Source organism: Ptiloglossa arizonensis, chromosome 7 (genome assembly GCF_051014685.1).
Source record: "Ptiloglossa arizonensis isolate GNS036 chromosome 7, iyPtiAriz1_principal, whole genome shotgun sequence".
Lineage (NCBI taxonomy): Eukaryota > Metazoa > Arthropoda > Insecta > Hymenoptera > Colletidae > Ptiloglossa > Ptiloglossa arizonensis.
The window spans coordinates 10122975-10147343 of record NC_135054.1 but is presented as its reverse complement, the minus strand read 5'-3'; the positions used below and the strand labels follow the sequence as shown (position 1 = coordinate 10147343).

The window sequence follows — 24369 nt, the reverse complement described above, 5'->3', positions numbered from 1 at the left end:
TAGAAACTCCATCAATGTAAATCTGTGAAAAAGTGATTTCTATTCGAATGAACAATTTCAAATGAACTCTCTCGGTGTGCTAAGCAAATCCACAAAAACTGAAAAGTTTACGAACCTGAAGTCAAGTAAACGAAACTGTTCTTAGTATTATTATTTGAGCAACTTTTTCAAGTACTGAAACTTGAAGAAAACTGAACCAGTTACTCTTCTAACGAAGTAACTCGTGCTCTTACGATCTTGTTTCTTTCCACATTGTGCAAACAAATGACTCATTGAACTAAGACGAGCGATATAGATCACCGGCTTACGAAACTATTTGGCTCGTTAAGTATTTGTCACTCAAACAGTTAAGTATACCATCAAATTGGTTCTCGATTTCCAATAACCGACAACACGTTTAGAGAAGAATGCTGAACTATTAATAGATCGTTACTTAAGTAACACTCAGCTATTGAACAAACTGCTCGTACAAAGTTTATGCAAATCCAAGACCAAATTGAACGAAAATTTCGTTTGAAATGTTATGAACTTTTTATTTCGATGTTTCTCTCGAAGCAAGAAGTTTCTTCGAGCGAAATATTCTATCGCCAACCGACTAACGCGTTTCCCTCTAATTAAACGGTGCATCGTTAAGAAAGAAAAGTGTCTTAGCAATAAAAAGCAATTATTTCTCTCAAAAGTATCAAACCGAGTCCACAATAATTATTTCTACAACTCGTATCGCTTTTAACTACTATGGAACTGTTCTTGTATTCATCGAACAGTCTCGTTACTGTTTATTATTAAATTATTCTAAACGTGTTTATTTCAAATAGCGTTACTACCTAAAATTTACACGATCCTATATATATTTGTTTGTATGAAATAAAATATTAATATAAATCTTTACGGTGATTTTATTAAGATTAAGCAGGTACATGAATAATTGTAGGACAGTTATGAAAATTATAATCAAATAAATTTGTTACAACGAGAACTTAAATGGAAATCGATGATGATTCCACTACACTTCTAAACGTTTCTTTTAATTTGAGAAACAAATTATATTTACGTAACAAAGTTTCATTGCATAACCCGATTTATAGTATCCTTACCGGAAAATTAAATAAATAATCCACAAATTTCAGTTTGTAAAGAGCACTGTGTATCAAGGTGCTTGAAAATTTTGCAAGAAAATGATCAAACTACGGTAAATTGATGGAAATCACCACGCATTGAAAACATCTTAAAAAACTTTCGAGAGTCTATCCAAGGTTTTCACGAAACTTTCTGACCTACATATTTTCATCTTGTATTCACTTCTTCGGCTCTTTCCGCAGATATAAAACTCTAGCCCCTCCCATTGCAGAGAATTCGCATATTGCTCCCGACGGAGCCACAGTTTTATTTGCATAACCGCAAAATAATATCCGCATGGACTACATCGAATGATAACTTCAAAGATAGCAGCGGTGCTTTCTCTACAACACGAACAGTATTCGAATAATGTTAAAAAGAAAAGAAAGAAAAAAAGTCTTACAAGGGTAAAGTAATTTGAGAAAAACATTTCAATTTGAAAAGGTTTACTAATTACGGGAATGAAGTTCGTTTTTTTCTTTTTTTTTTTTTTTCTAAGAATTACTAAGGTTCTTGCATTGAATTCTTGTCTACAGTACGAGAGAGAAATGTTCTTCACGTGGTTCCGATCAGTTTTCTTTGGGTCTTTACCAAGTTGGAGTGCATTACAAAAGCCAAAAATGGATCCGATCCATTTCAAGAATGCGATACGATGCATCTTGGACACCGAACGCAATCGATGATTGCTGTTATATCGTTCGTGTTACGTTTCACCCGTTAAGTACCGAATTATTATTATTTTTCTTTTTTCGAAACTGGTATTTATTTTCTATACGCTTCATTCGAAAATCCATTAATAAACACGAATAATAATTTTTTCAAATTATAACAGATCCTACAAATAAGAAGTATTTTATAGGTGTCTAGTAGACACCTAGAAGTATCGTATAATATCGATACTAAAAGATGGAAAATAAAACAGTAAACATTACCGTAAGCTTAATACCGTAAGATAAACTTTTACGAACGATAGTCTCGGAACATTCCAAAATATAAAAATCGAATACCGCTGAATATAACGTTCTGTTTATCTACAATCTGTTACTAAAAGGGTTAAAATAAATTACAATGCACTCTTCTCGAGTCTCGTTTTCGTAATTGAAAAATCACGTGATATTCGAATAAATGTTAGCACAAGTGAAGAACTGTATTCGAACGCCCTCTAAATAAGAATTTGATACCAAGCGGGTTAACGTATCGTGGCCGACAGAATTTTATTTTTCGTTCAAAGGAGCAAGTAGTTCCACTTGCGACAATACTCGCGTGAAATGATCGAGAGCTCGCAGACAATCGTTAGTAGCGTCTCGAACTTCGACGTCGCCCGGGGCAAGATGCACCCGATGCAACTCGTGCCCTCGAAAGCAGCTATTCTCTGTTTGCCGCATTCAAGGAGACTACAGAGTGCGGCCTAAAATTACCAACCGACTGAAAGATATTTATGGTCACCGGTATCTAAAATTATTGTGGCTTGGGAAATTCTAACCGATACTAGGTGCAACCGGTGCTGTGGCCTACGATACACGCGGCCAGGTGTGTGTACACGCGGGCAGCCGCGCGTGTGTGACCGTATACGTGCACGAGGGAAACGCATCTACGTGAACGTACGTGCATGTTACGCGCGTCGTGAGCCGATTTGCTTAATCCATTCGCCAGTTCCGCGTGTAATGGACATTATACAGTCACGTGTGACTGATGAGCCAACATGGGGATCCAGAATCGTCCGGAATCAGAGCTAGAGGAGTTTCAAAATTTCCCAATCCCGTGCGTTGCATTCAACGCGTTTTGATGAACTTTGGCTATTGTTAGCACAAATCAGACCGGGTTCCTTGTTACCTTTATGAACCTGATGACGGGGTAGAAATTATCCTAGTATTTCGAATCTTTCCGCCCGCCATTGTTACGTTCGCCATAAATCAAAGAATTCCTCCACACTTTCGCGCCACTCGTTTCTTCTTGCTCCGATTCTTTACGAAGATTAATTTCAAGTTTGAAACTTTTATCGTTGAAGATTTTGAACGCGCCACCGAGTAATCTCTAAACCGAGGAAAACTGGGTAATCTTTTCGATTATAGTAACATCGTTTAGGTGATACAATAATATCATTTTAGATGCTCGAGTTGAAACAAATGGTGGAACAATTGTGTAACATTTTTTCTTTCATTCATTTTCACGTACATTTGTAGTAGGTAAAATTGTTGGAAAATAATTCCTACTACTTGTCATTGGGCAATGAAACGATTAATTCGTCGGCATTGTTTTTATTGGCTTGTAGATTTCGATACTTTTTCGATTTTTCGTTCATTCGCGTTAAAATTGTTAATTGTTTTATTGTATTTGCATCACCTCGTCTTTATTTAATTTTAATCGTGCACATATGAGTCTTTATTCCCGAGAAATTACTCAGTACACAAATTACCTTATCAAATACTCGATTGTTGCTCTTCTATTTTCAAAATTCATGTTTATATTCTATATGTTGCAACCGAGAGTACTTTATCAAACAGAGCAAGAAATGTTTCTTTAAAGTTACAACGTATCCTACAAATAGAACATTGGCACCTAAAAGTATCTAATACCATCGAGACACTTGTGTAGCGTACAGTGTAGAATAACGACAAAAGTACGATAAACTTCTAGAAACGTTTCCTTCGGTAAAAAATCGTAACAACGTAAAAAAGTAAATTGGAAATCGAGTCAATTATCACTCGATACAATAATCTTTGTATTCGTAACGTTATAAAAAAGATATAGAATAATTATAGTGCACTTAACTCGGGTCTCCGCTTCGTATCTTAAAAATCGCACGACACTCGAATAAACTTTAATACTTGGAAAGAATGTTTCAAATGTTCTCTGCACAAGACACTAATACTAATGGATTAGGAAGAATATGTCAGCGATAATAAATGTTACTTACAAAGAACGTGGAAAACTTCTTATCTAGTGGATATACTCTGACGTACGAACTAAGCGAACCTCTGAGAATGAAATTCATCAACGTGGAAACAGTTGGAGAATTTAATTGTCTTCGCAATTCGAAGTCTATTTAAATCGGTCGTGAGTCACTGTCCGTCTATAGAGGCCCGCAGGTATCATTGTGCAGAATCACCAACTCGCCGTGTCTTCTATTGTACCGTTTTCGAAACTTGCCAACACTTACACCGGACAAACGCGGGACGCACGCTGGTGCAGCCAGGTCATGCAACTATGTGAGAATGCACCCACGCGTTGTCGCTCGATGCACCGGGGAGCGTTCGAGAAATTGCAAATACGCGTCACCACGGTTCTTTGCTTCGGTTACTAATGACGTTTCGCGGCTCGTAATGATCGCGCTCAGAAGACATAACGCGCCGTTTAATTGGCTTGTCATCTTTCGACAGAAACGCAGCTGCGTTCGTTGCAACGCTGGTTAAATCGCGCGTTGAATTTGGCAGACGCGCGAGCGTTCCACGACGAAAGCTCGCGATGCTTTTCACGGGCCGAGAGATACTGTTTAACGAACTCTGCGATTCGTGGCAGAGACCGATAACCCTGGAGTGTATAGTTGCAACAATTACGCGAGGTACTCGAGAATTGTTCAACGACGAAAAACACCTGCGCGGACGAAGATTTATTCCGGATGGAAAGAAACAATAGTTTGGTTGCTTATAATTGCTATCGCTGTTTCATATTCGAATATTTGCAAACATTTGGAGAAAAATACTATGATCGATATTGTTTAGATTTTCTACCCGTTTTTCGTTTAAGAAAATTTGATTACCTCCGTGAAGTCAATAATGTAGAGTACATTGAAATTATTTACATTATTTAGCATTTATTTAAAGTTAAACGTCTTTGATCGACTCGGAGTTTCGGAACGTTCCATAATTAAAGTAAATATAATTTAAACGTGTAAAAACAATAACGAAAAACTTATTCGAACATTTTAATCGAACCTACAGCCAACTAAATAACCGAAGACTAAAACCAGGATCATCGAGGCTGTTTCATTGATAGGTGAAATTCATAACTGGATACAAGTTCCGGATAACGTATAAATGATAAACAATTTTTTATTCGTTATATAGAAACTTGAATTTAGACTGTGCAATAAATTTGTGCTTTGTATCGAAGAAATAAAAATGTATCTGTACGATCGTTCCGTCGAATAAACGTTGCATATCAATAGCTTACGGTGTATTTATCTATTCATCCATTATTTGAATACAATTTTTCCCGTCTCTGGTTCGCTTTATCGACAATCTCGTTTCAGAGAAAAATACTGCGAATCAGTCAGCATACTCAAATCTTTATTTAAGAGTCGATGTACTGCTCGCAATTGTCCTTTCATTTTTACTATTTCGATTAAGAATCGTTCAAACATTTAAAAAAAAAAAAAAAAAACCCTGTCTTGGTTAAGAGAACGCAAACAAGAATTTTTTCCCCGCTAAACGTGACAAACGATTCGCAATTCGGGCGAACATCAAACAAAATTATTCCATTTAAACAACGATTCTCCGCCATTGAATCACACCGAAAAACGTTTCGACGGTAGGATGAATATTTTTTTTCAAATTCATTTCGTTCAGCGTGAGCGGCTCGCTATTCCGTATGGGTGTAAAATTATATTTGCTATCGTCGAGCTACGAGGTAAACCCGATAAAAATTTCAGTGCAACCACGCCTACGGAACGGGCCGGTGAATCGGAATCGAAATCGCGTATCCATTTTGGCAAGTGAAATTATACGGTGACGTTACGCGCAATATTGACCAGGCGCAAGGATCGCTGTTGTTGGCACTGCTCACCGGCAATTACGAGATTTTCACCTTAATCGCGAAAAATAAACATACGTTGCAACGAGTAAATCCTTAATCTGACGTATTTACGATTTCAAGATCAGTTTCCCTTTAGGTGTCACCTCGCAGTATTTCTGCGCTTTAAATTCGAACGCGCGGATGGGAAAACAAGTTATTTTCGCCAATTTAACGGAAGTACGAAAGCGATGCCCTAATTCCTACATCTACGAGCCAATATAATTTTCGATCGATAACACGAACGCGTTGTTACATTTAATTTCTCGTACAATTCAGATACCACTTTGTGCGTTCAGTTTTATTACGAATTACTGGACACACTGTATTAACGCGCGATGCATACGCGATATAATGAAAACATTTATTTCAATTCTCCCACGAGAGCGACCTTATCGAAAGTGACTTCCCTGATGTTATAGAAATTCGAAATAATTGAATAAGAATGTTGGTAATCCACGAAAAACAGTTCTCGTAGTGTACAGTGAGTTTCGTTTCTGTTTCGTTCGATACGTTTTCGTACTTACGGAAAGTAATTGCAAAGTTTTGTCCTTTTAAAAATTACGCCTCCAAAAACTTATTACGTCGTCACAAATTTGCAACCGTATTCTCGCGAAAATCTTCTTCGACCACCAGACGCAACCATCGCTACCTATCGTATTTACTATTCCCTCAAACGCGTAAAGAATTGCGAAACTTTGAAATTTCCTTTACGGCGACCTATCCCCTCCCCTGGCTTCCAACTTTTCCCGTCTCGCTGTAAACTTTCAATTTTCTTCTCACGCAGCTTCCAACCTCATCAGAGGGATTGAAAATCAGGAACGATCAAGACGAGAAAATGGATACGTACAAATAGTGTGGGGTAGTGAAACTAATTGACCCAAATACCTCGATTGGAAAATTAAATAATTCAGAAGCTTCGACACACTTTCCAAAACGATTCTAGAAACTGAAACGAATCGTACGTATCTTTTAACTATAGATAGAAAAAAACGATAGAAACAGAAGAGTGATATACGAACGTCGAAGCTCCTGTGATCTCATTTTTCTGCAAGTGCAACGATGCAACTGCATTTCCTTTCTTAATAGAACGGTGCATTTTTTTATACAACGCAAATCGTCTATTATAATTACTATACGAGTTATTTGAAAATCAAGTGTGTTTAAGCGAATATGCAAACGAAGAATTAAAAATATTCTTTAACGAAAATTAAAATTTGTATGTTTTCCTTATATCTTAATACTTGTATTAAAGCAACGGATTGGTGATGTTCTTTCGATGAAAATAAATCACACTACGAATTTATTCCAATCATTTTTAATTACACATACTTAAAAGTCGTTCAACAACGATTTTAAACTGATTAAAAAAGTTCTATTTAATTGACACAATTAAAAAACAGTTCGAACAAGATCGTGTTCCGACTTACTTTCATCGAGAAAACTCGCAAATCCCTTGATTATACCCACGTAAAGGTACGATACAAAATATAAAAATTGGTATTTTTCCATTGATGATTAACGAACGACGATACGGGTACTACATCGCATTGAAGCTTCGATCACCGAACACACGTAATGCGCGAATCGTTCATTGTTACTGTGTCTCGTCTACTCTCGATACAGCTCATTCACTGCCCTGCTTTCGAGTACATAGATTGGTGGTCTTGACTTCGTCACTTGAAAGCGAGAATTATCGTACACTGTACACTTGTGACGTCACCTCGATTGGTGGAACATTAACGACGTACCATCTGCCGATTGGATGACAGAATCCGTTTCAAGCTATACGTGCATCTGTGACGTCACGATACTACTACACACGAACGTAAACGCATTCAAACTCCTGACTGATAGAATGCACGTCGTTAATCGTTTCACCAATCGCGAATTTCGCGGGTTTTATTTCTCTGCGAAGACACCGGAAAATCATTTGAACCAAGTACATATATGAAACAAAGTAAACGACATCGTTCAATTTGCAGAACCAAAAGTCGATAAAGGAACAATTTACATTAAGCGAGGCAAGATACATCGGTGTAACGTATTGTATAATTCTTCGAAAATCGAGTATCTTCGAATAGAAAATTCTGTATAATTTATCAAACTTTTCAAATTTATCTCTCACCGTGTACTACAAGTTATGGTGCCTGTAAGCGATGTTCTCGATACGAGAGAAATCCATCTTTTCGTCCATAAATTTTATTTTCACGATAGCGATGCTATTACGATACGAAATCCTGGCCAATAGCGAAATGAGCTTTTCTAAAAATTCTGATCGTTGAATCTAAATTCCATTCGAAGATGTTTTCCCTACTTGCACTTTCATCGTACGGTGCTATGAAAAATACTTTGGTACTTCAGAATTATTCAACTTATTCGCAAAGATAGCTGGAATAAAGTATCGATCGTTTCAATTAACAATTAAAAGTGAAAATATGATTCGTCAAGTCTTGATACAATGATTTTAATAATTATATTAAAACCAACGATCAACGAAAGCTTCTATTGTTTTGTTTGGAAACAAGTGACATCAAAATTCGTTGAAAGACGTCCCTTTAAAAAAATACGAGACAATGTCTGCACCTGAGGTTCCAATAATAAGTGGAGGTTCAGAGCGATACAAGAAAAATAAATGAGGTCCGACACGAAAAAGAAGAAACGAGTCGATCTCTGTAGCTCGGGAACCAAATGTAAGGAAAGAAAACAAAGAAACGACTGTGAAACGCGAACTGACCTTTCGTAACATTACAAAACTCGGTTTGATTATCGTCTGAATGTCACCTCGAAAGAGAACTATTTTAAAAACGATCGTAATTAATATTTAAAATTTATAAATACGGAGTTACAGACCTAGTCTCGTTATTTCTTTTTCTTTTTTTGTTCGATCGAACCTTGTACTCTTATAGTTTTAAAATTCCCACGATCGAGTTATTCTCAATGTTCCGACGATGAGAAATTTTCTTTCCGCATCTCCCATCGGACCGTAAAACGTCTGCACTTTGAAAAACATTGGGCCACGTAGAAGTAACTTTGACAATATTTATCGAAACATCGATCCTACGATACCGATAACAAAACGAATCGCAACGTATTTTGTTCGTTTCTCGCTCGCAAGTTCGTGGACTCGTTAGGAACGCCTCGAGCAAAAAAAGAAAAGACCAGCGGGCAAAGAAGAAACGAGCACGACGGCTAACAGCTTCGCAGAGACATTTAAAAGCAAGAGCCGCGGCAGCATCTGCAATTCTCACGTGTCGGGAAAGTTGTCAGCCAACCAGTTGCGCACATTCTCACTGCACTTCATCCCGACCTGCTGGTGGGTCAAGGTAAAACTTTACGAAGCGAAACTCAGAGGGAAGCGCCTTTGAAAAGGAGTACGGTAAGTTTGTCAGGGAAGTTGCCCAGAAATGTTCACAGCTTTTCTTAAGATCCCCCCCAGAGAATAAGCGGAAATCTTTTCTTCTTTGGTTAAACGCGAAATTTCTCGCGCTTGTTTTTCAGATACAATGAAATCCACTTCTCTGGTTGTTTCGAGATGAAACGAATTAAAGATACTCGGTATGCGTAGAATTCAGAAACCGAAATTTTCAGTTCAACTTTGACAAGTTTTCGAATCGCTTGACCTCGAAAATATGATAGATTTATCCTTGGTCGTTGTAAATAAATTATTATTATATCTTTCAGGCCGTTTTCAAGCATCGTCAGATGTATCGTATAAATTTTTCTGAAAGAATTTTTTGAGAGTTGAATTTGCTCCTAATGTCTAATGAATAATTTTTTATTTCAATTTTTGTTTTTACCGAGATTCTTTTTAATAAAAAATAATTAGTGTTCTTGATTCCTCGTTTCAAAATGTCGTACTCCGACACAAGGTTCAAAAGGATGAGTGGTGGAATTTATTGCGCTATAAAATTTCGGAAAATTTGTTCAAGTTTCGAAAACTATGTTTTTAATTTTTCGCGCTAGTTCTTCGCATGAACTTCTGCGCAATAAAACTTTTGTTTTATAGCTCTCCGTAAGTAAAAATCAAAATATTTGGTTCTAACTTTATACAACATTTTTTTTTATTTTTGCCAATGGATTAAAAGCTTGCAGTTTATCAGAAAAAAATCCGGGATAACCTGTATATTTTTCTTCGTCTATTTTTAGAATTTACTCTCGACATCGATTTAACAATAATTTTATACGAACATACACGTTCGGTTATTACAATTTCAAACAGCGGTTTATTTTTACGCGATGAATTTAAATTTTTAAAACGCTTTCCAGTATCGTGCGAATTAATTCCAGTAGCGGTGAAACCGAATTTTTGTTACATTAAACTTCAAAAGAATTTCGAACGGCATAAAGCAAACGCAGTTAATCACATTTCAATAATAAAATTTAAACAGTTTTTGCAATCAGTAGCCGCCGCGGCACACTAAATACCAATGCATTCTATGAAATTATTTGTCCTGTCGTTCACGAAAGCTATACCCTTATTAAATCTGGAAAAAGCAATTTTCCTCCGGTAACATTTTAAGGGACTTTTACGTCCAAAGGACAAAGAACACCGGTATCAAATTTTTGCCATCAATAGCAACTAAATTGCACCGTGTTGTTAATTTACACTCGCGACGAAGCTTGGTCTTTGACCGTGGAAATCATACCCGAGTAGCTTTCGAATTACAAAAATAAATTTCCAGTTTCTTAGGCAAATATTATACAATCGCGTATAGTAACAACGTCTTTGTTTATCCCAAATTATTAAAGCTTCCCTTCCGTATACATTTATTCGTGAAAATATTCGTGAAACGCAGACACCGAAGTCGTGCATAAATTGCACACTATTTAATTGAGTCACGAATGACAGAAGTTCTTTCAATTCGCTCTTCACTCGTGTTGTTTGTGTACAGTGTATAGCTTTTTGCGAATAAACCGTGCGGAAAATTCATTCCAGCGCCAACGTGTTTTTATTTATTTAGACATCCAATTCCACCTCGAACATTCCGTGGGAATATCAAATGCGCAGTTAGATTCATAACGTAATGGCTGAAACTTTCCGCTGACTTTTAGACAATTATTCCCCGCCAACGAATGGCCAACCCGAAATAATTAAATTCGCGTTATACCTGAAACTGTAAAAAAGTCTGGGAACCCTTCCCGACAAACTGTTCCGTTTTTTTATCGCTTCTTTATGAAATTAGCGACTTTCGATATAATAGAGACACTTGCGTCACTTTCAACGCTGCAGTATAAACTCTTAACGAGTCAAGTATCGCTATAAAATAACACAGAACGTTGTACGTGCAGTGTGACAAATCGCTAAATACACTTCGAATTATATCAAATACGAATGGTATTTACATTTTCATAAATATATATATATAATAATATATTCAAATATTTCCTTACTATATCACATATATCTGTAACTATTATTCATATAGAAAAATACATTAATTGTTCGTAAAAATGTATGCATTATTCATATTTGACACAACGTTAAATACAACGAGTGTAACCAATTTTGTATAACATATTGTGATGAGCAAAAGTGTAAGCACGTGAATACTTGTATATTTTACATTAAATATGGTGTGCACTGATAGATTCTTTTCTAAAATTATTCTGTACGCATAATACCTTCAATTTTGATTAAAGAGACTACTTCTTTATAGGTGAAACAACCTCAACAGAAGATCCAACCACCTAAAAATTTCATTATTTGCTTAACTTTGGATAAATTGTTCGTTTGTCATGTTTGGCTCCAATACCAGGATCTTCCATTTGATTCGGATCTATTTATTTTTGTCTCGCCAGATCGTACAACTCTCGCTTTGAGTCATCAGTTATTTATTTTTTGTATAAATTAACAAACCGCTTTCTTAAGTTTATATTTTTTTTCGAAGAAAGTGTTCTTTTCTTTCTATTCTTTGCTTTCAGATTCTTTTTAAAACACGATGTACTATCGTCACTCATTGCCACTTATACCGAGTTCCTGAGCTGCGATTCTTTTGTTTACTGAGATTCTAACCGAGTTACTCTTGTAATTTTACGAGCCCCTCGCTCGGTAGTACATTGCGATCTTCCATTTTTACTTGTTATCGGAGCAAACATACACATTTTTCTAATTTTTGCCAGAGTTGTGCGAGTCGCTTGACACTCTTCTACAATTTTTCACAAAGAATATCCTTTGTTACAGAGGGAAATGGTAGCACCCTTTTCATCCCCATTAATCAGCTTTACTTTGCGTTTGACCTTTCAAAACGCTAGCTAGACCGAACTAAATTGTACTAGAGTTACTTCGTAACAACAATGCGACACACAAACGTCTGTTTACGATACGTAACGTACCTCTGCTATTTATTTCGTATTTCATCTAATATTCTTAGAGTGCAAAACTGTAAACGTAGCATCAAATATCTGTTTCCATTAAATTTATTATGTACTGCCATTAAAAATAAAAAGAACTTTTTTTACATTTCGTATAGAATGTTCGACTAATAATTCTAGACGTTTTTATTCCATTATTTACTGTAAAATTTACAAGTATCGATCGATTAAGTACTAACATAACGTAGCTTTGAGTACGTACACTTTTGCTTAGCTATACGAAATAGAAAGAATATTGAAAGAAGCAAAAGTGCAACATTACATTACACACATTTGTTAAAAATCTCAAGCATCTAAATATTAAAACAGCCATATATCAGACTATACGCAAAGTCATAATACTGAAAACGTACAATATAATAGTAAAAACTTTCCTAAATAACAGAACCATTTAATAGAAAGGGGATAGAGCTACTCGGTGCAATGTACTCAACTCTGAAGCCAGCCAGCGAATACTGAGGAAAAAATTCAATAATAATAAAAATAATAATAATAATAATTTAATATTTCGTAAATTATCATGGTAGATTTTAATTTGTACTGTATTCCATCTGTAATTTAATTACGATAATTGGACAAAAAAATCATTTTCCTTACTGTTTCGCTACCAAATCGATTTTGGTGTTTTTTTAATTAATAACGACGCAAAATCCGTGCAAAATTAGGAGATTGATTTCGAAAAGAGGAAAAATCGCGTAAATATACCACGTAAAGGTGGGATTCCCCGGAGAAGGATTTATTCGAAATTGTTCGAATATTACGCAACCTTACCAGTAGACTAGCCACATCATTGTCTTATCGAGATCTCAATGATAGTCGACGTTTGAATCGCATCGGTTTGATAACTCAACACAATGCTTGACAGTTGGTGTATATTGGTATTAATGAGTACGCCATTGGATCGGTCCTGTCACTATTTAATCATCGTATACCGTTGCTAGAATGTTATCCAACGGCACGTGTTTCATGCGCATTTATGATTTAATTATAGGCATACAAAATGATCGAATTGGAACAACTAATTAGGGGCAAAGGTGAAATACTATAGAAAGTTTCCTTCGTACGATGAATACGTATCGATAAAATAGTTTATTCGAGACGTTGAAATCTCTCTTTCTCTCTTTCTCTCTCTCTCTTTCTTTCTTTCTTTCTCTCTCTTTCTCTCTTTCTCTATATAAACGTCCAATAATTCGTACGCTGCGATCCAACAATTATAAAAATTTGCGATATCGCGAAAATGGTCGATCAAGTTCCGTTCTTTCCAAGAGGTTCCACAAAATGACGCAGAGGGTATCCGGTTTTTCGTTCGGAGGCAACGTTCCTCGTTGAATAATGGCCGGGAAAATTCATTGAAGACGAGCCGACGCAATTAGTTTTTCCGCACGCAAGAGAATGCGGCGGTTACCAATCCGTCGACGGAGAATTTAATTTTGTTACGCACAGAAAGGAATGCCGCCCACCACCAAGAGGGAAAACAAAACGGTGCCGCCATTTGAAAACAGAATTCGAAAATTAAGCGGACGTTATTCGATCGGGGCCACTTCCTACACGTTTCTCGATTCGTTTCTATCTCCGGGAATGTTTTTACGCAGTATTTTTCCATGACACTCGACCGTATTGAAAAGTTCAAATTCAAACACGAAACTGAAAATATCAAAATATTCCTCGAGAATCATAACATCGATACATAATCGATCGCTGCTAAACATTTTCAAATTCATCGCGATACGGTTTAACGTAATTCCGCGTAGGGACTAATTTTCATTTTCAATTTATCGCGATCCAAGAAGGAACAAATCGTCTCGTAATTTTATTCAAAAATGGAGTTATTAATATTCTCTGAAATTAGTTCAAATTCGAGTCAAAATAAATACTCGATAAACTCGCGTATTCGAAAATTATCATTCCATCGAAGTAAAATTCTTTTGTGTACAAGATGTTTCCTAATGGATGTTACAATTGATAAAAAGTTAATTTTGAGTTAAAAAATAATTCGATAGTTTTAGAAATAAATTTTCTTTATGCACTTATTGCACCATTTGTACTTCACAATTGATTTTCTCGAAAACAAAGCATCGTATAACAAAACTTTGTTCCAGATTTTCGATTTCTATGCACGTTTTTGTTTTGGCGAAAAAATTAACGAACTATGCACGTATGTTTAAACAATTCTGAACGATATGGAATCGAACGTGGAACAAAGTGTTCATAATGCAGAAGAGACCGAACACGTGTTTTTTATGAGTGCGTGTGGTTATTTTCCAATGTATAACGGAAGTGTGTGTGCACGCGTACGTGGAAAATTTTGAACAAACGCAACGAATGATTCACATCCTGCGGTGAATAGCTTTAAAATATTCGTTATCAATCCTTTTATTCGGTCCGTTTAAAATACATTATCAATCACACATTTCAACCTCGCAATACCTACCCCGGTCTCTTTCTTTTCGCTTCTACCACTAATTGCAGGACGTGTAGTATATTGTACAAAAAACAAGCATGTATAAATTTTCGTCTTCCACTTTGTACATTCGTTTATCGCTCGGTATATTCTACCGATGTATTTTACCCAGAATTCTTCGCGGACTAAAAGTTCAAGATACCTAAATATAAGTTAACACAAAGCTCGAGGTAGCAGGGTAAAAGATTCAAAAAACGAAACAAATCCTTCGCCTACTCTACAAGTATTGCCTCTTTCGTAAAAGAACGTTGAAAAATTCTCGGGAAACCTTCTACAAATTCAATTATACGATTTCGTGAAGACCTGGCGCACGATTTTCGCATCTTTGCCCAAACAGTGAACTTAAACCGGCAACAACTGTGCTCGCGCGGAATGTAAGTTCTACAGAATCTTCAGAGAGATGAAAACGATATCCAGTGCGTTCCAGTTTTCAAGAACGATAAACCAACAACGCGAAAACAATGCTTCAACCGGGTCCAAGTTCGTCGCGGCAGCCTCGAGTGGCGATTTTCCAGCAATAAAAATAACCGATCCATGGATCGAGAAGTATCTTGGCACAGCCCTGCTCGAGAGCCGAAAACTTTCTTCGCGATAATTTCCCGTCACCCCGTTCCACCTCGAGAGGCGATCTTTCAAGCGAAATCCACTTTCGGTTCTCTTTTCTTTGGTGGCGTTGGTACACGTTTACCGCTCTTGCTGCCTACTCAGCTGCGGTCAGTTTCAGTCGAAAGGAAGTTGTCCTTCGAAAGAGTCCCGCAGGAAAGACCTCGATTTTCCACAACGGAGGCAAAGGGTGCGAGTGCGGAGTGGCGTGGCGCCAGCAAGGGCTGGAAGCACCCACAGACGCTATTCAACCGTAACAAAAGGCAATCACCATAGAAGTGGTGGAACTGGGACCGGCAGCCGTCATAAGTTATCGGAATCGCGTCGATATTTTGCTGAGAATTTCGACGGGAACAAGTTGCCCCGGGACTCGTTCTTCCCGACACTCCATCTGCGCGACTTTAAGGATCCTCGTCCACGAAGAAGTGATTTCTCGAGTACCAGCGAGTTATTCATTCGGTCGAAGACTTTTCGACAGCGGATACAGCTCCGAGTCAATTTTTAACGAGACTCCTGCCCGCGAGATGGCCATTTCCAAATATACGCGCCTCTTCGTATTTTCATCGATCGACGTTTCAAATCATTAGCGTCGCGTTAAGTTTTCGAGTAGCTGTCTTCGAATACTTCGGGGAGCCGAAGTTTCGCGAAACGATCGAAAGTTCGGGTCCCGTCAAACGGGTAACTCGCGAAGTTTCTTTTCCTTTCGGATAGACAGCCGAGAAATCGATACGTCTATAGTTTAATTTTGGACGTTTAAAAATAAAATTCGACCCGACGATTCGTTTTCGTGGAAATTTATTAAATGCTCGCTATGACTTTGTAACGTCGTTTAATCTTACTCGATATTCTTTTAACAATTTAACAACGAGTAACTACAGAATTCTCGAGTAGCTACTCTCCTTTCCCGTGGAAGGTACTAATTGAACCAAACGATGTAACACAAACTATATTCCAACAGTAAGAAATCTTCGATATTTCATCTTCGTTGCTCAGTGAAATATGTTTACGAGAGTTGGCGAAACGAGTCTAAAAGCTACAAAATGATCTGGAACGAATCGAATGTACGAATCGAATCGAATTACCAACTAGTGCTTCGACCGCGAGTCATCGATGACATCACCTCGGTCCTCCATACCCTTCGAAATTAAAGATATGACGAATCACGGTGGGCCCAAGATACTGAGCTGATCAAAGGTTACGATTGGAACCTAGAAGATGGTGTCGTAACACTCTTGGGGTGAACAAAGTGCACAGATCTGGTCTGAAAATTTCCAACATCTGGAAAATTTCACACTAGTACCGCACTGGAACCCCGTGTACCTAACCGTGTCAAGAGTCTGTCGTGAAACTAAAAAATCAAACGTTTTATACCAGTACAATGACAAGTACTTACCGTGTGTTTCGACTGGACAAAATTACATTCTCTAATTGCCGGTGAAAGGTCCACTCGGGTAGACTCGAAACACACGAATACACCATAAAACAGACGACACGAAGCCTCTACGGTAAGTAACTTACTTCGAGTAACTTCGTGCAGGATGGTCGCAAAGTGAAACGATAAAAAAGCACCAATCCTACACGCTCTATGATCGAGAGTGTAGGAAAAACTGTTTTCTATACTCTCGAGTGCGAATCGAATTTCCAGAAACCTAACGAGGTACCGCAAGTATTTCCCTTAATTCTTCCACGCCCCGTGTCTTTCACCCTCTATCGTAAACTTCCTTGAGAGCTTCGTCTTTGTATAAGCACGGCCAAAGGAAATCAATTACGACGCTCCGATTTCTCCCACCCCCCGCTCTCCTCCCCTTCACCGTCTCATCATTAAAACCACCCCTTCGAATTACTCGTTTCAATTCCAAATAAGACAGACATTGTCTCAAACGGCGTCCAGCCGCGGACTCTGTTTCTACTAATAACGACACGACACGCCTCCTTCGGCGGCGTCCAATAATCTCGGAGCCCTCGTTCAATTCCTTGGGCACTCGAGCAGCATAAAGGCCGGTTCCTTGTATCGCGGGACCTCCGGTACCGATCGAACGTCGCGAATAATAAACGGCATCTTTGACAATCTCGCTGAAAGCGTGGCTTAAGTCAACATCATCAGACACGAGTAGACCGATGTAATTGCTCGAGCTACGATTTAATGGTCCACTCGACACTTCGACCTTATAAACGGTCCATCTTGCGCCGCTGTTTCGATAAAAAGCCTCTCTCCCCCCTCGAAGATCGTTACCGGTCCCGCTCGACTTTTACGCCGATGCTACGGCGAAATGTTTGAAACGTATCGAGGGAAGGGGTAGGAGAAAGGCTCATGAAAATTAAGAATACAATTTGTAAACCGCTCGACGATGAATATTAAGTCGAATCGAGGGAACACGGCCACGGTATTGGACTAACAATGGGTTTTCTCGGGCTGGATCCGTCGAGACCGTCGAAACCTGGGTTTATGGGTATTTTCGTGGATCGGATGCAGAAAATATCAACGCTCGCTTAATTGTGCGACGAGTTGAAACAATTACGTACTTCTCTGGATGTGTGTTTCACTCTCGTGAAATTTCTACGCTCGAGATGACGCTTCCAGTGTTTTGCTATCTCGTCCTTAACAACGATCGATGTATCGTAAAGCCACGATGCGACACTCGTTGGTAATGCTCGATTCTCTGCTCAAGTTCTGACGTTACTTCGCATCACGGTCCGACTAGGACCCGAAGTAGACGGAAGTTGACGTTTTCGGGATGACGTTTATCCTTTACGAGGAGGGCACCAATTGGTCGATCGTTTCACCATCCACCTCTAATGATTTACTGTATACAACTTGACACAACGCGGGACGAAACCTGACAGAATTTCCTAGAACTTTCAACTTTGTAACGCACGAAAACACAACAGTTTAACGAGAATAATTATGGGAATTTTGACGTTGAAACGATTTCACGTAATAAACTTTGATTCACTTGGATTATTTACCTGTCGCACAGACTTGTATAAAATCGTATTATCCACAATTTTATCCGTTCCTCTTGAGAAAAAATTAATACAAATTTAAGTTCGTAAATATATACGGAATTTTCTCAATTCGCGTAATATGAAGTTCAATTGGACAATTTACTTGTCGCACAGATTTATATGGATAATATGAAATCGTATTATACACAACTTTATCCGTTCCTCTTGAGAAAAAATTAATACAAACTTAAGTTCGTAAATACATTCGGAATTTTCTCAATTCGCGTAATATGAAGTTCGATTGGACAATTTACTTGTCTCACGGATTTATATAAAATCATATTATCCACAACTTTATCCGTTCTCCTAGAATAAAATTTAGTAAAAATTTAAGTTTGTGAACAGATTCGGAATTTTCTCAAGGTTTTGCGATTTTTCTCGAGACACGATTTTGCGATCTTTGTAGCAGTTAACGGAAGTTTCCGTTTTGTTCGTCTTTGATCGCGATTACTCGAGTACACATCGAATGGTCGCCAGGACGAAACGAGTTGCCAATGGAATTGGTCAACGTTCGACCGTGTAAGTTATGTTCCGCTGAGTACGCGATGAACGGACAGATATTTACACGGGATTGTTAATGTTTACTGCGTCGCGCAACCGTCGTTATTGCAGAAATGACGTGAATAATTGGTGGAGTAATGTGCGCGCTGAGCTGCATCCAAATTGTTCGACGATAATAATTCTTGCAAAATGAGATAAAATCGAAATTGCTTTGCCGATGAACGCGGAAGTTAAAGCGGTGAGATTCGAAACCTGCCACGATCGATTTAATACGTTAGGGGAAAAATAGAAAATCGATCGATAATTACTAAGCGGAATAACCGCCGTGCAAGATTGGCAAAATTACAAATTTTCTTCTAAACTTTCGATCAGTTTAACCGTTTAAGAATTCGACATCGTTTAAGATTTACGAAAATACTACTTGAGATTTATTTTGAAATTTGAGAAAATAACAAAATTGTTAAATATTTTCGAGTGCGAAATACATCGATAAAACGCTATCAAAATTCTAATTTGCCGTAAGAAAATCTCAAATATCGACCTTCTTTCATTCTCCAAAAAGTTACCCCATAAGAACGTACGACTGAATTTTCTTTAGAAATATAAAAAGCCCAATCGTTGTATAAATTTGTTTAGTGAAAGAATTAAAATTTTACGCAAAAATTAGAAAATCCCCAAAAGTTCTAAAATCTTCTCTCCAGGGTCCATTATCCACTATTACAATTTGCGAATCGAACGTTCCAAAAATTAACAAGACGACCGAATATCGCTACAAATAATGAATAATTAACGCTCAAGCTGCGAGAAGAGTGCGCTTTGACGCGAATCACACGAATATTATGGAGCCAAGTGGCAATGTTTTTACGCGATAATGACTTTCCGGTAAATTAGAATCGATAAGCCGCATTGGTGTACCATTTCTAGATTCCGCTAACGATCTTTTTGCGAGCATCGAAGAGAGCCAAACATACGCGACAAGAACTCGATGGAGGTCACCTAGTCGAACGTCGCGTTTTATTTCACTTGTATGGAAATTTTCGACTCGTTCCGCGGACAATAATTCTACCTCATTAGATACAGAAAAGAACCATCAACGTTCCCCGACTTCGCGTAATTGTTTCGAACGTATTCGTTCTTTTCTTTTTTTTTTTCAATTTTTCCGCTAACGGTAGTCTGGCTGCTTCAAAAAAGAAAAAAAAGAAAAAAAATGGAAATTCTTACCAAACGCGTCTGTCAAGCCCCGAAATTCGGTCATACAAATATTTTCGAAAACGCAGTAATCCGTGGAACAAAACTTTTCATTAATCCGCTCTCGAAAACGTTTCGAGCTGCGCGATATTTATTCGAGCATTTTTGTTTGAAGAATACTTTCCCAGCGTCAGCAATTTTTTATTTCTATTGTTCGAAAAATTGTTCTTTCCTCGGATTGTCCATTTGCCGTGGTAATTCGACACTGCAGACGACCGACGCAACGAAACCGGAAATCAATGTTCATTTTCGGGCGAATGTCGATTCGACTAATTCGGCCGGGTTATTTTCGATTTCGCGAAGCTGCGGATTACTTGCCGCGAAATTGACGGCTGTGACAAAACGCGAGGAAAACACCACGCAACGAAACATAACGAAACACGAAACCGAGGGAAAATGGAACAACTGTGGGGCTACCTGCCGCAAATTTATAAAGATAGCATCCGGCGCAGATGACGTTCATTAAGTACTTTATGACGCACTTTGCGGCAATGAACGATCGTAAAAGCGTCCATTAGCAGGAACCCTAAAGTCTCGCGATTTATAATCTGTCTTCAGTTTGTATTTACATGCAAAACAAACCGTTCGGTATCAATTAAGTTTGGTTACGTTATCGTGGGATACTCACATCGTTTGGAAACACATCGCGTCATTGGTACTCACCGATATCTGGAACAAAAAATGGAAAATATCTCGTGAACTCGTAGAAATTACTTCGAATAAATAATTAACATTGCACGCGTGCACGCTGGTATTGGACGTGCACAGGAAACGCGCGAAGTCGTTGAGATAATCCTCGGTTATCCGCATAAATAAAACAGTCGTGTCTGTTTGTTTGTTACCGTATCGCGAAGAAACTTTGAACGTATCTGTACAATAGCTAGGCTTTGGACATAAGCTACACAATATCGTGATATCCTTGCCGAGAGGGAGATTACTGGTAGAAAAAAAATGAGAATGTAAGATATCTTGCTTATCGTCCTTTTCGCAAGAAGGATAAACGTGTACGATAAAAGTTATTAAAATGTTTGACGAGGTCTCGGAGAATCGTGTTTTCTTTCAAGTGTTGTGTAACACAGGCGTGATATTGATCAAATTAACGAAACAAATAAAATTGTATCTCGTTCTTTGTATTTCTATAATCGAAGTAACGCGTGAAAAATGTTCGTTGGTTTTAACATCGTAAATAGTACAAAGATTGTCACGACGGCAACGTAACTATAGAAAGATTACTCATCGCCAATGCTATTTGTAGCCACTCTCTTCGTAGGCCACGTACGCTTCGCCGCAATGAAAATAAACAAGTGCATTTAGCATAAACATTTTCCCGCGCTTTCCACGTACACTTTGAGGCTATTCGGTTCGCGTATTACCATATAAATCGCAACTGTAATGGCATAAGACACGACGTAAACTTTTTACTTTATAGTGTCACTTTATTTTTTCTTAAGAGGCTCTAACGTTACTTCCATGGCTGGATACACTCTCTGTATTGATACTTTTAGGCGTATTCTCGTTTCTCTTCGTCAGTACGTATAAATTACCGGCAGATTGCACGAGTCTAAAACACGACACAGTTTCATCCATACTGAAACATTTGGGCTTATTCACTCTCGATCTGTCTATTTAAACAATAACTCTACAGGACGTAGATGAATTTTAGATACGCAAACGACTCCAATTAATGAATTTCTGTTTTATGAAAAAATTATTTAATTCTATATGATTTATAACATGAACGTGCACTACATTTATTTGCAGTTAGAATTGTAAACCACTGTTAGTTGGATAACACAAACAAATTAAAAATAAAATGTCTTCTACGAATATTAAAAGAATAATGACTCTGTCCCCAAAATTTAGTTTACAATCTTAAATTGTTCAAAACTGATTACTTTTACCGGCGTAAAGGCGATTAAAAATGAATTAAACTCTGAACAAAATTTATTGTTCGATGGTCAAGTTGCTCGAAAAAATGTGGTCTGATTTCATTTATAGATTTTTACAATCGTTTATAGTCATTTACAAGATTCAACGACCGCAGAGTCTAATTTATTCGAGTATTAATTTAAAATATACGCTCAATTTTTAAAAGGAACGAGTCCCTTTTGAATCACCGGTAAGCAAAATGTGTAAATGAGTGCAAGAATTCTAATAACGATTAATTAAATAAACGTCACTTATATATCTCTATTACGAACGCTTGAATATTTATACTCCATTCGACAATGGCGTCGAATGAAAATTCGTAAAAATATTCGCTGCTCGGTCCTCAAAAGAATATCCCGGTGGTTATAACTGTAAACACGAAAGAGTGGTTGACAGTCAAACGTTCGAACATTGAGTTTAGTTGAAAAACGGGAAGGGTAGCGGTTGCCCGCGGTTAAGATAGCTTCTATTGTTTGCGTTCTTTTTTTTTTTTTTTTTCACGTGTCCGTCAGCTGCATTTCAATTACACACATGCACACACTGCCGGAAGATTTCAGTTAAACTGTAGAACAGAGCAATTCAATGGCGGGAAATCAATTTCGTGCCTAGCAATTTGCTTTTCACCGCAGCGATCGCGTCAGAATAATACCGACGATTCGGTGATTGTTTTGCGATAAGTCAAACAACGGTTTCAACGACACCGAAAATGCTGCCCGGTCTTCCTTTGAATATTTTATAGCTTCATCCCATCCTGTTCGTTTACTTGCTTGCACGCAATTCGCTACAGGCCACAATTTTTTTTTTTTTAATCATTCACCCTGTTTTTTTCAAAGCGTCTTTTTCGAAGGTCTTTATATATTAAAAATATATATTTATTGGTACTATAAGGTTCTCGTTAATTTTAACTACAAATTAATAGGGTGATGTCAGTGTAGCTTGCATCAAGAAAATCTGGTGCATTCTTTGATTGAAGTAAACAAAGAACACTTGTTTAAATATTTGCTCGGTCTTCTTCGATGAACGTATCATAGAAAATTACATATTGAACACAAAAAGTACTCCAGATATTGAAAATATTCTTCTAATAATACTTCAAAGTATTGTCGATTATAACTCTAAATTTGTTAGACGATGTCAGTTTAATCTCTGTAAAAAAATAGAGATAACACTAGTAACGTATAATCTAGGATCATACTGTTGTTAATGTTGAAAATTCTAATCTATGGAATCAGTGTAAAAAATCGTTAATGGACAGTAAATTTTTCCCTTGATTAACGTTTAACGAGAGAAGATTCCTTAAGGAACGAGAAACACTTAATCTTGTTTAGCAATATTTACAAAGGAATCTTATAACATATTCGAGAGAATGAAAATGTTTCATTTAAATACGATCAAAACCTCTAATTTTAGTAATAATATATCCAATTAAACTTGTTTCAACTATTTCGTCCTACAACTTTAAAGCAAACGTACTAGTATCTTTTTGTATCTAGAACTGCACTTTGGGTTCCCCAAAAAATCGAGTCAGGTAATCGTTTTTTATCGATGTAGAGTGGTTAATGTTTGACGAACGTCGAGGCACGCGATCTGAAATTCTTCGACCGTGGCCAAACTCCGTACGACACCGTGAATTCTTTCGAAACATCTTCACCAGGGAATCCTTACGCCGAGGTAAAAATTCATAAGTGCATTCGCATGCAGCGTCCAGCGTCGCGAATCCCGTCCTATCTAAAACGGAGTTCCTTCTCAAAATCTCGTTTCCAAAATTGGCACATTTCCTCGAAAAAGAAGACGCAACTTTCCCTCCGTGCAAATCCACTTCGGACTCTCCGAGGCAAAGGAGGGTCAAAGTGCAACGACGACGTGTCGGTGTAAGTGCAAATATTCTTGACGACGATCCCTACGAATATCCGGCTTAAATCCGCGAAGCATCGTCGGTGACGTTTCTCCGTGCCCGGACGTTATTTTGGAAAAAAAAATGGAGTATCCCGAAGCTTTATGATTAATCGTCTCACTTCCGGTTTTGATGCCGTTGCACGAAATACCGCGCAATATTTCGCGCAATACCGCGATAGTGCATTATCGTGTACCAAGTCGTGCTTTTGTCCGTCGAGAGATTTGGTTACAAGTAGGTACAATCGATCAGAGAGACTATCTAATTACTATAGTCTCGTAACGTGGTGTTAATGACATAGTACAGTGATGTTCGGTTCAGGATGTCTGCGCTTATGAATTGCGAGCATCGACGTCTACTTGATTATTAAACGGGGTTGATCATTTAAATGGTCACGCTTAAATGCACCCATTGCTTATGGATACGCGATAAAATTGTTCGGGAT

General features: G+C 37.7%; 1 protein-coding gene across 1 annotated transcript in view; it reads right to left on the bottom strand.

Moving 5' to 3' along the window:
- Window positions 1-4457, bottom strand: part of LOC143149144 (uncharacterized) — a 266938-nt gene extending 262481 nt beyond the window's left edge. The window contains exon 1 of the mRNA XM_076316263.1: window positions 4034-4457. The gene's annotated coding sequence lies outside the window, so the exon portion shown is untranslated. The remainder of the gene's footprint in view (window positions 1-4033) is intronic.
- Between the last annotated feature and the right edge of the window lie 19912 nt (window positions 4458-24369).